General features: G+C 39.4%; 1 protein-coding gene across 4 annotated transcripts in view; it reads left to right on the top strand.

Annotated features, from left to right (window-relative positions):
- prickle2b (prickle homolog 2b) overlaps positions 1-12,392 on the top strand; it is a 152,349-nt gene that overhangs the window by 65,719 nt on the left and 74,238 nt on the right. The gene's annotated exons all lie outside the window — the stretch shown is intronic.

Genomic DNA, 12,392 nt, shown 5'->3' with positions numbered 1-12,392 from the left:
GCAACGGGATCCTCGACTTCCTTATCAGGAGTCCATAGTCAGTGTGGACCGGTCGTAACATCTCCTCCTCACTGACTATCAACACAGGCGCACCTCAAGGATGCGTGGTTAACTCACTGCTCTACTCCCTTTACACTCATGACTATGTGGCTAGGCACAGTTCAAACGCCATCTATAAATTCGCCAATGACCCCACTGTTGTGGGTAGAATCTCACATGGCGACAAGGAGGCATACAGGAGTGAGATGATCGGCTGGTTAAGTAGTGTAGCAACACAACCTTACGCTCAATGTCAGCAAGACCAAGGAATTGATTGTGGACTTCAGGAAGGGGAAGTTGGGAGAATGCACACCAGTCCTCATTGGTCAGTAGTGGAAAGGGTGAGCAGTTTCAAGTTCCTGGGCGTCAACATCTCAGAGGATCTATCCTGGGCCCAAGATGTTGATGCAATTGTAAAGAAGACATGCCAGTGGCTCTACTTCATTAGGAATTTGAGAAGATTTGGTATGTCACCAAAGACTCTTGCAAATTTCTACAGATGTACGGTGGAGAGCATTCTGACTTGTGTCACCACCTGGTATGGAGACTCCAATGTGCAGGATCTAAAGGGGCTGCAAAGGCACCATCACAGGCACAAGCCTCCCCGCCATTGAGGACATCTTCAAGAGGCAGTGCTTCAAGAAGGCAGCATCCATCATTAAGGACCCTCACCATCCAGGACATGCCCTTTTCTCATTACTACCATCAGGGAGGAGGTACAGGAGCCTGAAGACCCACACTCAGCGTTTCAGGAACAGTTTCTTCCCCTCTGCCATCAGATTTCTGAACAGTCCATGAACCCATGAACTTTACCTCATTATCTCTTGTTTGCGCAATTTTATTTATTTTTGGGTAACTTGTGTCTTGCACGGTACTGCTGCCGTAAAACAACAAATTTCATGATATATGTCAGTGATAATAAACCTGAATCTGATTCAGTAGTGGAACAAGCTTTGGTGAAAACAAGATGGATTTTTGAATGTTATCATCACTTAAACAGCTCCTCATGGTCGATGAAGACCCACTTGTACTCTAGTTTCCATGGGTTCTGAGGTTACTAGTGGGGCCAACATGGTATCCACAGCCTCTGGCACAGGTGGCACTTAACTGGGCAGGCAGTTGGCTAGTTTGCAAGGTTAGGCTGGTGTTTTCTTCTCTCAACACAAGAATTCAGCCTTCTCAATGACATTCCAAATCTTCCACCAACGTTCTGAGCAGTTGTAGATCAGGACTTCCTATGAGCCAGTGGGGCTGTTAGTTTTTCAATGAAATTTTTGATAATATCCTTGAATCATTTTGTCTATCTACCTGCTAATCCCCTAACAGAGTTTAGAGTAGATTACCTATCTTGGGAGTCTGGTGGTGGGCATGCAAGCAATATGGCTTGCCTATGAGACTGACTGAGTGTAATTAGATCCTCACTGCTCAGGACATTGGCCAAAGAGGGGACACTGACATTGATTTGCATATCTTGCCAGTGGATTTGAAGTATTTTGTGAAATCAGCATTGGTGGTACCTCTCCAGTGGTTTTAGATACCTGCTGTAGATAGTCCATGTCTCAGAAGAGTATAGGAGATCAGGGATCACTGCTATCCAGCTTTCTATAGTGTTGGTGCCAGGGTTGAGGTCTTGATCTTTAACCAATCTGTAAGTCAGGCTGCTAACTTGTGTTGGCACATCGAAGGCAAGGGTAACTTTTGCCATTGATGTCTGCCCTTGCTGAGGTGTGGCTCCTGAGATACAAGAAGGGGTCCATGCTCTCCAGGGGCTCCTTGTGGACTGTTTATCATCGAGGTTGTTATTGCATAGCAAAGCAGATAGCTAGAGGAACTATACTTTGCAGACATTTATTTCAAGTAACATTGTCTTGTACGGTTCAATGAACAGGTTGACCATGGTATGGCATTTGGCTTCTGAATGTATGCATACACATGTCATCTCAGTACTGCAGCTCTATGATTGAAGTTGGAGTGGCCTTGCTTTTGGAAAGGAGATGATGTATATTGGGCAGTTTCCCATTTGAGCGAAACTCCAGCTAGAGGCAAGATGCAGAATTTCAGCAAGAAAGATTATGGTGTGCATGGCATTATGTAGCAAACGTAAGATGGGGATGAATTTCAGAGGGCATCCAAATTTGAGAAGGGTCCTCAACAGTCCTCCTTGATTGACTGAGTCACTGGTTTAAGTAAGATCGAAAAAGACCATGATTAGTGAATGATATATCCAATACATGATCTGCACAAATTTTAGTCTATTTTAATGCATGAAGGACAGGTTGGCTACATTCTTGGTGCATTATTTGGTAACTTGGTTGGATTTCTTGAAAGATTTGCTTCTGAACAGTTTAACTTAAAGTGCTACATTATTTGATAGATGATTATAGGGAATATTAATGATATCTTGAATTAGTCATTTTAAATGCCTGTGGATAAGCTAAATATTCCTTAAACTCAGAATTGATTAAGGTTTCAATTATGTGCAATCGATGTCAGAAACAAATAGTAAGGAACAATATTTTTGCAATGTAATAACATGCTCAATTCTATTTCAAAGAAAATTTCACTGCAGTTTTAATAATGGAAACACAGTTAAATCCATCTAGACATAATCTTAGGACAGCTTATCTATATTTTAGCTGTAATTACATTTATATCTGCAAAACGAAATTGTTGAGTTATCTGTCTAATATGTGAGCCTGATAAACCCCTGTCCTTCCCGGAGTAGTGTTAATGCCACTAAAGGCATTATTGCTCAACTATCCAGTTTAGTCATGAAATAAGCTTATTCAAAATCATTAGATTCTGACACCTAATCTGGTAACCCTCGTATGTCAATGTATTTAAATAGTTTGCAGTAAACCAGTGCAGCAGCAATTTGGAGTATCTGTAGCAGGCCTTTCATTTCAACAAAAAATACTGTTACTGTGGAAACAAAAAGAAAGGGACTTAATAAACAAGACTAGCTGTAACAGCTTGCTTTCATGATGCAGTTGTTGCCTCTTCTATTGTGCATAATGCTTTAATTATGAGTGTCAGAATCAGCATTGTTTTTAAAATATTGTTTAATGATGATATCTTGTAATTTGTTTAAAGATTTATTGGTGATGATGATGGCTTTGAAAAAGTACAGTTTTTAACCTCTCAAAGAATCTAAAATAATCATCTTTGGGATGTTGGTATCACTATTTGGGTAATCAAGATGGCTCTCTCCTTTTTGAAGTATGTGCCCTGTACACTTGGCAATTGCTAGCTTTAAATTAACTGACCCCTAACTGAATCTTGATGCTGGGTTTTGACCTGAAACGTCGATTATTCCTTTCCTCCTACAGATGCTGTTCAACCCGCTGAGTTCCTCCAGCAGAATGTTTGTTGCTCCAGATTCCAGCATCTACCTTCTCTTATGTCGCCACTGTGACCCCTCTCTGCAATTTACAATCCAAAATTCAACCTCATAAGCTCATTTTTGGGAAAAAAGTGTTGACAGTTTATTTTAGTTATGTAAAATCAATCCTGATTATTATTAAGAATGAAAATAAGCAGTTGACTATGGATTGTGCTTTGCTTTGCTAAAACTCATGATCTTATCTTTTTAATATAATTTCTGAATTAGATTCTCTCGGTAAATGAGATGATGAGATGAGATATCTTTATTAGTCACATGTACATCGAAACACACAGTGAAATGCATCTTTGGCGTGGAGTGTTCTGGGGGCAGCCCGCAAGTGTCACCACACTTCCGGTGCCAACATAGCATGCCCACAACTTCCTAACCCATACGTCTTTAGAATGTGGGAGGAAACCGGAGGAAACCCACGCAGACACAGGGAGAACATACAAACTCCTTACAGACAATGGCCGGACTTGAACCCAGGTCGCTGGCACTCTAATACTGTTGCGCTAACTGCTACACTACTGTGCCTTCCCTACTAAATCTTACTAAAGTTGCATTTAATGTGATCATAAATACTTTTATTTTATTTTAACCACACCAGCCCAGATGATATTCATCCTTCAGTGTTTCACCCCTTCTCCCTACCAAGACAGAATCTGTTGGAAGAATCCATATACCAGCAAAATTAGACCAGCAAAAATATCTCTGCCAGAGTGCAGCCTAGCAACAGCTAGATACATACAGACATGGTCATGTAATATGTTACTCTGAGAACTAGCACAGTAGGTGTTTATGTTTTCAACAGACCACACTGGTTTAAACCCAGTAATCTAATTCCATGCTGGTTTTCCTGTGACTGATACAGCTTCTTGTTCTGTGGAAGATCACATGCAATGCCAGGCCTTCCAACCCTTGAAAAATAGGGCTTCATAAATAAATAATTGGAGTACAGTTACAGGTTTTTAACATCTTGACTGAAATATCAAGCACAGTGCCATAGTTAATTTTTTTTTCCTTTGTGATCCCTGCCATTGGATCTTTCCAACACAAGGTTTTAATGTGATTCTAGTCTGTTGCAGCATTAAATGCCTTGATTAGCCTGTGCAATGAGTCATTTCCAATGAGTGAGGTCATTTGATCCATTGTGCTATCAACCTGTTATACTGCTGCACCAAGGCCCATAACAGTTAGTTGCAGGTGCCTAAATCTAACCTATGGATCTATGTGCAGGCAGAGGCAATTAGGTGTCATTTCCTTAATTAGATAAGCACAACATTGTGGGCTGAAGGACCTGTTCATGTGCTGTACTGTTATATGTAAAAAAAATGAGTTAGACTTTAACAAGATGCCATAAGAAACTCTTTACTCAAATGTGTGCTGCAGCTTTGGAGATGTGTTGCCCATCTCATGTTGCTGCTTGGAAGCACATACTGGTACAAAAATTAAACTTAATCCTTTAACAGCTAATAACAAATTAGCCCTTAGTCTGGTTACAGAAGCTGGCAGAGTTTCATCCTTTTTATTCATTTCAAGGACATAGGCATCACTGGCAAGACTGGCATATATTGCCCATCCTTGACTGCCATTTAAAAGATGGTGGTCTTGAACTGCTGAAGTATTTTTGGTGCAAATAATTATACTGTCAGCGAGAGAGTCCAGTATATAAATCCGATAGTAATGAAGGAATGGTGATATTTTAAGATCAGGATGAAGTGTGATGTAAAGGAGACTCTCAGGCACTTGCAGTATTCACATGCTCCTACTGCTATTGCCCTTGATTGTAGAGGTCACACAGTTGCAAGATGCTGTTAAAGTAGAATTGAGGAGTGACTGTTGTGCCTTATAGAGAGCTGACAGAATGTTAAATGCCTTTAGCAGACATATGCTTATTTCATATCATCAATAACTGCAGCCATGGAGGGAGTGATTTTGTTTATGATGGTAATAGGAAGGCAATCAAGCAAGTTGCTTTGTCCAGGATGGTGTCGAGCCTCTTGAGAATTTTAGGTGTTCCACTCATCCTGAGAAGTGGAGAACATTCCACCATTCTCTTAACTTATGGCTTTTAGATGGTGGATAGCCTTTGGAGAATTAGGAGGTGCATCACTTCCTGCTGAATACCCAGCTTCTACTCTGCTGTTATAGTCACAGAGTTTATCTGATTGGTCCAGTTGAGTTCGTGGTCAATGGTAACCCTAAGGTCTTAATGGTGGAGGGCTTGGCTGTGCTAATATTGTTGTTAGATGGTTGTTGCTTGCAACTTGTTCATCACAAGTCTTGAATATTGTGTAGATCTCACTACATGCTGATATGGACACCTTTGGTTTTCTAAAATAATCGAACATTGTATAATCATTATTGAATATCCTATTTTTAACCTTAAGATAGAAGGAAGGTCTTTGATGAAGTATATATGAAGCTTTATTGATGAAACGGTGACTTAAGGGAATGTTTAAACTCCTAAGAATAGTTGGGGAGATTATGGAGTTGGGGTAGTGGGGAAAACTGCTCAAAATTTTGGAGCAGGAGCAGAATCCAGACACGAGGTCCACTTCCAGGTTTAACAGTCCATATTTATGTACTGGTAAGAAACCTACTCACCTACATCGAGGATTATCTGATTGGATGCCAGTGTGTACTTACTTGTCCGGTTATGCCATTATAGCAATTCACTTAGTGTAAAACATAATAACTGAAGTCCTTCTGCCCACTCTTACCATCACCCTCAACACACAAACCATAACTCCCACCCCCTACCCCACTCGCCCCATCCGAGATTTACAAATTTTATTGCACTCCAGCCACTCAACATGCACTATGAGTTTGCCCAGATGGGTTCCATTGTGAATTTTGTTCTTCATGAAAGTAGCGAAAGACAAGTTGTCCCTTGAGAAACAGTAATTAGGGAAAAACCTGGAACTGATGCAAATCATTATATTTTATGTGGCATTATGTGTATATAAAGAGAAGAAAACCTTTGTGACATTTTGTCAGAAACCCACATACGTGCATTTGGTGAACTACGATTACTATAATTTCTCCCAACTGCTTCTACACAATTTAAGCAGAAGTGGAGGCAGGTTGCTCAGATCTCTACCCTGCCTGCGAGCCATATCAAAGACCCTCCCTGTATCGATGGAACAGACTTGGCTGCCAGATGATTAGGATGAATGTCTAGTTCTTGCTTAGAGTATATGGGAGCAAAAACTGAAAAGTGGGAGTATTTTGGAGATTCCACTGGGCTAGCACTGCATTCCTTCTACTGCACTTCTCAAGACCATAATGATGAAGATCAGTGGGCACAAAAATAGTCTGTCATCCTGCTAAAAATGGCAAGCAAGTTGGTACCCAGAGTTTGTGTGGCTGAGATTATTGGATGCAGGTACCAAAGACCATCTCTCTGTGGCAGACATTCTGTCATTTTCCTGTATCTCCATCCATCTGTGATTGAGTTGGAGTCCTCAATTGGCCATTATAGAGAATGTGCACAGCACTTCTACCAGAATCTCATCATTGGGTGAAAACCTAAGAATTCTAACCAGACCCACTACAGTGTCAGAATTTGCACTGGAGTGCATGCTTGTTGGTCCTCTTCTTTACTCTCATGGAACAAGAAATCATTCTTATGGAAGTTCTGAACCCTGATTTGGTCATTGTTAGGTCCTGAACTTGAAAATCTCCACACTGAAGTATTCTCAGTTATTGATGAAATAAAGTCAGCAGATGTGTGCTAGAGGTTCTTAGAATTTTTTCGTCAGCTCTCTGTGACTTTCTTATCTCTCCATCTCTGACTGTGAGGGGCTCAGCTGTGCCAGTTACCTCCAGGGCTTTGTCTTCTACTTTTGTGAGCTGTACTATTTGTGGTAACTCACCTCACTTTTCTCCTTTCTGCTAAATATAGCACACATTTCTACAAGAGGCAAAAAGCACACGTGGATAAGTGGAGATAACGGAAACAGTGGATTTGATGAGAATGATTGTGAGAAACAGTTACGTGCATCATGTTCTATAAGGATTGTGATGACCTCTGAAGGGATGCAATTAAATGGATTGAAATTGAAGAAAGGATGCTGAAGGGTTGAGTGAGAAGCTTGAGAAGAACACTTAGCAAAAACAGAAGCAAAGTGAAGTAGGACAGCTCTGGAATCAGTCAATATATTCCTTTTCTAAAATCCAGTTAGGTCATTAAATGGTTTGCATTTATGACCTGGGCACAACACTTATATGCAAGCAGCGTCTGTGGAAAGAGAAACAAGGTACATGTTTTGTGTCGAAGATTCTTTGTTAGAACTATTGAAGGGTCTTCAACCTGAAACATTACCTCTATTTATCTTTGCACAGATACTGCCTGACTTGCTGAGTGTTTCTTGAATTTTCTATTTTTATTTCAGATTTCCAGTACCTGCAATTTTTTGAATTTCAGAATACTTGTACTGCTCATATCCAAGCACATTGTCTTAGTCAGGGCAGGGACTACTGGGGAAAAGTATGCACCTACCTTATCTGCGTCCATCAATAATTCCAGTGAGGATCAATCTGTCTGAGTCCTGCACTGGTCTGTGTCCACCTCCAGTTCTGATTTGTAGACTTTCCTTTTAAACTGAATCATGCCTATTGCACAGCTTAAAGATACAAAACACACAAGTTAAAATTAGTTGGTACAATTGGGTTGCTTTTCAGATTTCTGTCATGTGGTTTGGATTCATATTAGGAACACCGTCTCTGCAATTTTCATCATTCATGTTTATGGCAGGGTGTTTGGTTTTTTTAGCTGAATCTATCTTACTCTGTCCCAATTGGATAAAAGAAGCTGCCTGATAAAGCTCGCCTGGATGGGAAAGCATTTGTGACATTTTGAAGACTTGCAAAGTTCCAATTATGAATGTTTAACTACAATGATGAATGAAAGTTTAGGTCAGATTAATTGATGCAGACTAATTAGCACTGTTGAACTTCATTTTTTTTATTCACACTTATCCAGATAGATAATTTTTCACTTGAACTATATATCTCTTACATCGAGTCGTGTTAGTGCCTTTTCATATACTTGTGTGTCTTCTATGACATTACTATACATGGTAAATTAGAGAACAATGTCTATTAATTCCTTTGATTTTTTTTCACTGTGGTGCTCTTTTTATCTCTTTATATAAACCTTTTTACTTGCCATTGGAAAACAATAGATATTTAAGAAATATGGAAAAAATAATCATGCCCAGCAGTATTATTTTATATTATTACTCTCAGCATCCATTTGTAGTTTTCTCCTTTCTATTGCATGCTGTCTTGGCCCACCCTCCATCCACTGTGATCTCTCAAACCTCAGCTCATCTGATGTACACATTTTATTTTGTACTGAGCAGTGGGGGCAGGGAGGAGAAGGATGGTGTGCCAATTTATTGCTATGGCTCCACTGCTACAATAGCAACCTTACAATTATTTGAATTTCAGACCTCTGTAGGGGCCCACCAACCTTAATTTTAGTGCCTAGGCCCCCCCCCCACCCCCCCCCACCCCCCAAGAGTTCTGCATGTCCACACCAGGACTTGGCGACTAATATCCCTTTCCTTGAGTTCCCTTGTTCCATTAATGTAAAAATCCCTTGCTTGTGTTTAAACATTAAATTAGCTTACTCATCCTTACCTTTCTAACCATCTGCAATCACTCCCCTCCATCCACTCCCAGAAGATTTTGATTTGGCAACTGTTTTTGTCTTTCTGACACTGTAGCATTATGTGACATGTTGCTGCACTAAAGCTACTATAAATATAGGTTGTTACTTCCTTTTGATTGAATAGTATGGCAGAAAATGGCTGAAGGCTGCATATTACAGTGAGGGATTGTGGGAAAATATACTTGAGGCCCATCTCTTGCCTTCCTATCCTCTGCCACTAATGCTTTCCCCATTCTATCATATTCACATTCCTCTTCTCATTCACCTTCCCTCTACCTCATTCTGATCAATCTGCCTTTTCATCTCCATTATTTGCTCCACTGCCACCTGGTTCACAATTATTCATCCATTTACTCTCAGGTTTCCACTCTACTGAAGATGGATAATCTGACTCCTGATGTTTCCCCTTTTTTCTTTTCATCACTCCTCTGCTCATCTACCCAACCCATCCTCCCTGCATATCATTTTCTACAGGATCAATATTTACATTCAAAATTCAATTTTTTTTCTAGAAATCAAATTAGAAAGGGGAAAGAAACAAATGGCTCCCTTTACTCTCCAATTCTCTCTCCATTTTTCTGTCTCAAATGTACATGTGATTAAAATTGAGCTTACGTAAATGATAACAAAACATGACCTGTATGTTTCCTTATCTTCACCATCTCCTATGAATATTACCTAAAAAAAATGGAATGGACTATGTCTTCTAGTCTGCTTATTCAATTGATAGTATTGCTCAGAGCTGCAACTCAAAACAATCAAAAAGCACTTTAAATTTAGGAGATGCAGACTTCCTTTAAATGGTATAATAATCTCAAATTTCCTGCTTCTGCCAACTTTTGAGCTAGCAATAAATATCAAATAAAATGTTGGTAAATTGCCAGTCAGAAAAACAATCGTGAGCATTGCCTGAGATGACCACTTGCTGACCTCATTGGGTATCCACATTGGACATCTTGGCTATTTTGAGTGTGCAGAAATTTTTCTTCAGATCCAGCTTCTGTTAAGAGTAGTGAGCTGTAAAAAGAATGGAACTTATTTGCTTTGCTTCCAGATATCTTAGCCTCTATTTTTATGTGTTGGTGGTAACAATTTAACCCAGTGCTGTGTGGAATTACAGCCCAAGCTATTTTAACATATGGACTACACTGACATTTTGCCAGCCCGCAAGTCAAGTGGACTGTGGCTCTTCATTCAGGAGAAAAAGTGTCTTGATGGAGAGAATGCACAGGGTAAAGTCTGGAGGAGCATTCAACAGGTTCTGGCTCTACTGCTGGTGGAGAATCCACAGTCCTTTTCTTACATTGGCCTAATGAAATTCCAAGAGCATGTTTCTAGACCCTGACTTTTTTAAAAAATTGCCACCTTTGGCTTTATGCAGGCAGCTTAGCTGCCCATCCATGCTGATAGTGGCATCTTGTGGTGGCAATTAACCTGATTGATTTTAACTGTCCTTCAACACAGCTTTCACATCCATGGATGCCGTTTTGCAGAATCTAACTTTTCTTTATATGTATTCATTTTCAGAAATGGATGTCACTAGCAAAGCCAACGGTTATTGTCCAGCCCTGGTTGCCTTGTGTGTCATACTAAAGGGCATGAGTCAGCCACAGTGGGGAGAATGGAGAAACATATAGGCCAGATGTATTACATTGAAACTGAACATTATGGGAAGTTGTTGTCAGTTCATCTCTTTTTCATGGTATGGAAGGATACAAGTGATCCAGATGGGTTTTTAATGATAATCTGGTAGTTTAATAATTATGGATTCTGGATTATGAAAGTTTCAAAGCATATTTTAACAAATGAACACTTTGAATTTAGAAATGAATCAAAATCATTTATTGCACAGTGATCTAATAATTATATTCCTACGGTAGCTTCAGTATACTATGACCCTATCCTATGCAAGGAGATTTGATTACATTTTCAGTACTATGCAAGAGCTACATTTCTTTAAAACTGAACCATATGGAAAGGTACTGATAGTTCATCTCATCCTCATGGTATTATATTTAGGCTATAGCAGCTCAGCAAAAATTGCAGGAACTGCATTCATCTGCTGTGGAAATAAAAAAAAATGCCTGTTAGCAATATTGCATGCAAGATGTATTACAACAATTAAAACCATATGTGGAGAGCTGATCACTTTGAATTCAGGGTCAGTAAATTATGTACAGCTGTCACGATCAAAAGTACTCACTATATAGATTTATATACTTCCAATATTTGTTAAAAATGAAAAATAAACTGTACTAATAGGATTGAAATACAGGAAAGAAATATCACAACAGTTCTAACCCATATTTTGTAAGCACATAAGGAAAATAATGCACTATTTTTGCCATTCCTGGTCGATTTATGCAAAGTAGGACTCTTTCTAGCTGCAACCCCCCTCTAAAGAAAAAGGAATGGAATTGTGGCTGAAGCAGTGGGTTTGGCTTAAGCTGATGACTTTTGCCTATAGGCTGGAGGTTAGCTGGTTTTCTTGACAAGTTGGAGGGAATCTGAGAGAGCTGCCTACCAAGTGATCTGGCAATCTTTATTACACAGTCCTTGAATACCAAAGCCATTCCAAACGGCTGTTCTGCAGTCTATGAGAATGCTTCTCCACCTCTTGCTGAGTACCCCACAGGGCCTCGCCAAGCAGTTTCTATTTAATGTAGAAGCCAGACTTTTCTCATTAAAAGGACATTGGAAGTGCTCCTCTGTTTCTGCCACAGTGGATATTAGAAAGACACAGAAACAATTCCAGTAAAGGTAAGTGTTTTACTTTTTAAATTTTAAGTCCTGTACATGGAGAATATTTTTACAATATTACCTTAATTGTTGAATTTGCTACAATGTTACTTGGTGTTTTCTGTGAAGCCACTTGATCTTGAGGTGTGGTGCTGCAGATTATAAAATGGGCATTGTTTTTATTAAATACTTTCTATTAAGATGTAATCTGATTTGCTTTTTAATCTCACAGCCATTGTTGCTTTTTGATATGTTAAATTACTATGGCTGCAGAATTTTGAAATGGCAATTTTATTATCACTTCCAGTGGGCCTGTGTAAATAAATGAATCACATTAAAACTAATTGGTGTTTTGTTAAATTTTAGGGTTACTATAAATATGTTAATTAGAAGTAGTTACGTGCATAAAGCTTTTATATTCATCTGAAAGTTCTTAAAGCGAGTAAATATGATAAGCATATGTGTGGCATTCTAGACATAACTAACCTTTTTCTTTTTTGGGTCAACATGGGTCTCCAATGGGAAGCTGAATCTGTGGGAGTCTAAGGT

This window comes from Pristis pectinata, chromosome 6 (genome assembly GCF_009764475.1).
Source record: "Pristis pectinata isolate sPriPec2 chromosome 6, sPriPec2.1.pri, whole genome shotgun sequence".
Classification (NCBI taxonomy): domain Eukaryota; kingdom Metazoa; phylum Chordata; class Chondrichthyes; order Rhinopristiformes; family Pristidae; genus Pristis; species Pristis pectinata.
This window is presented reverse-complemented; position numbering and strand designations above follow the sequence as displayed.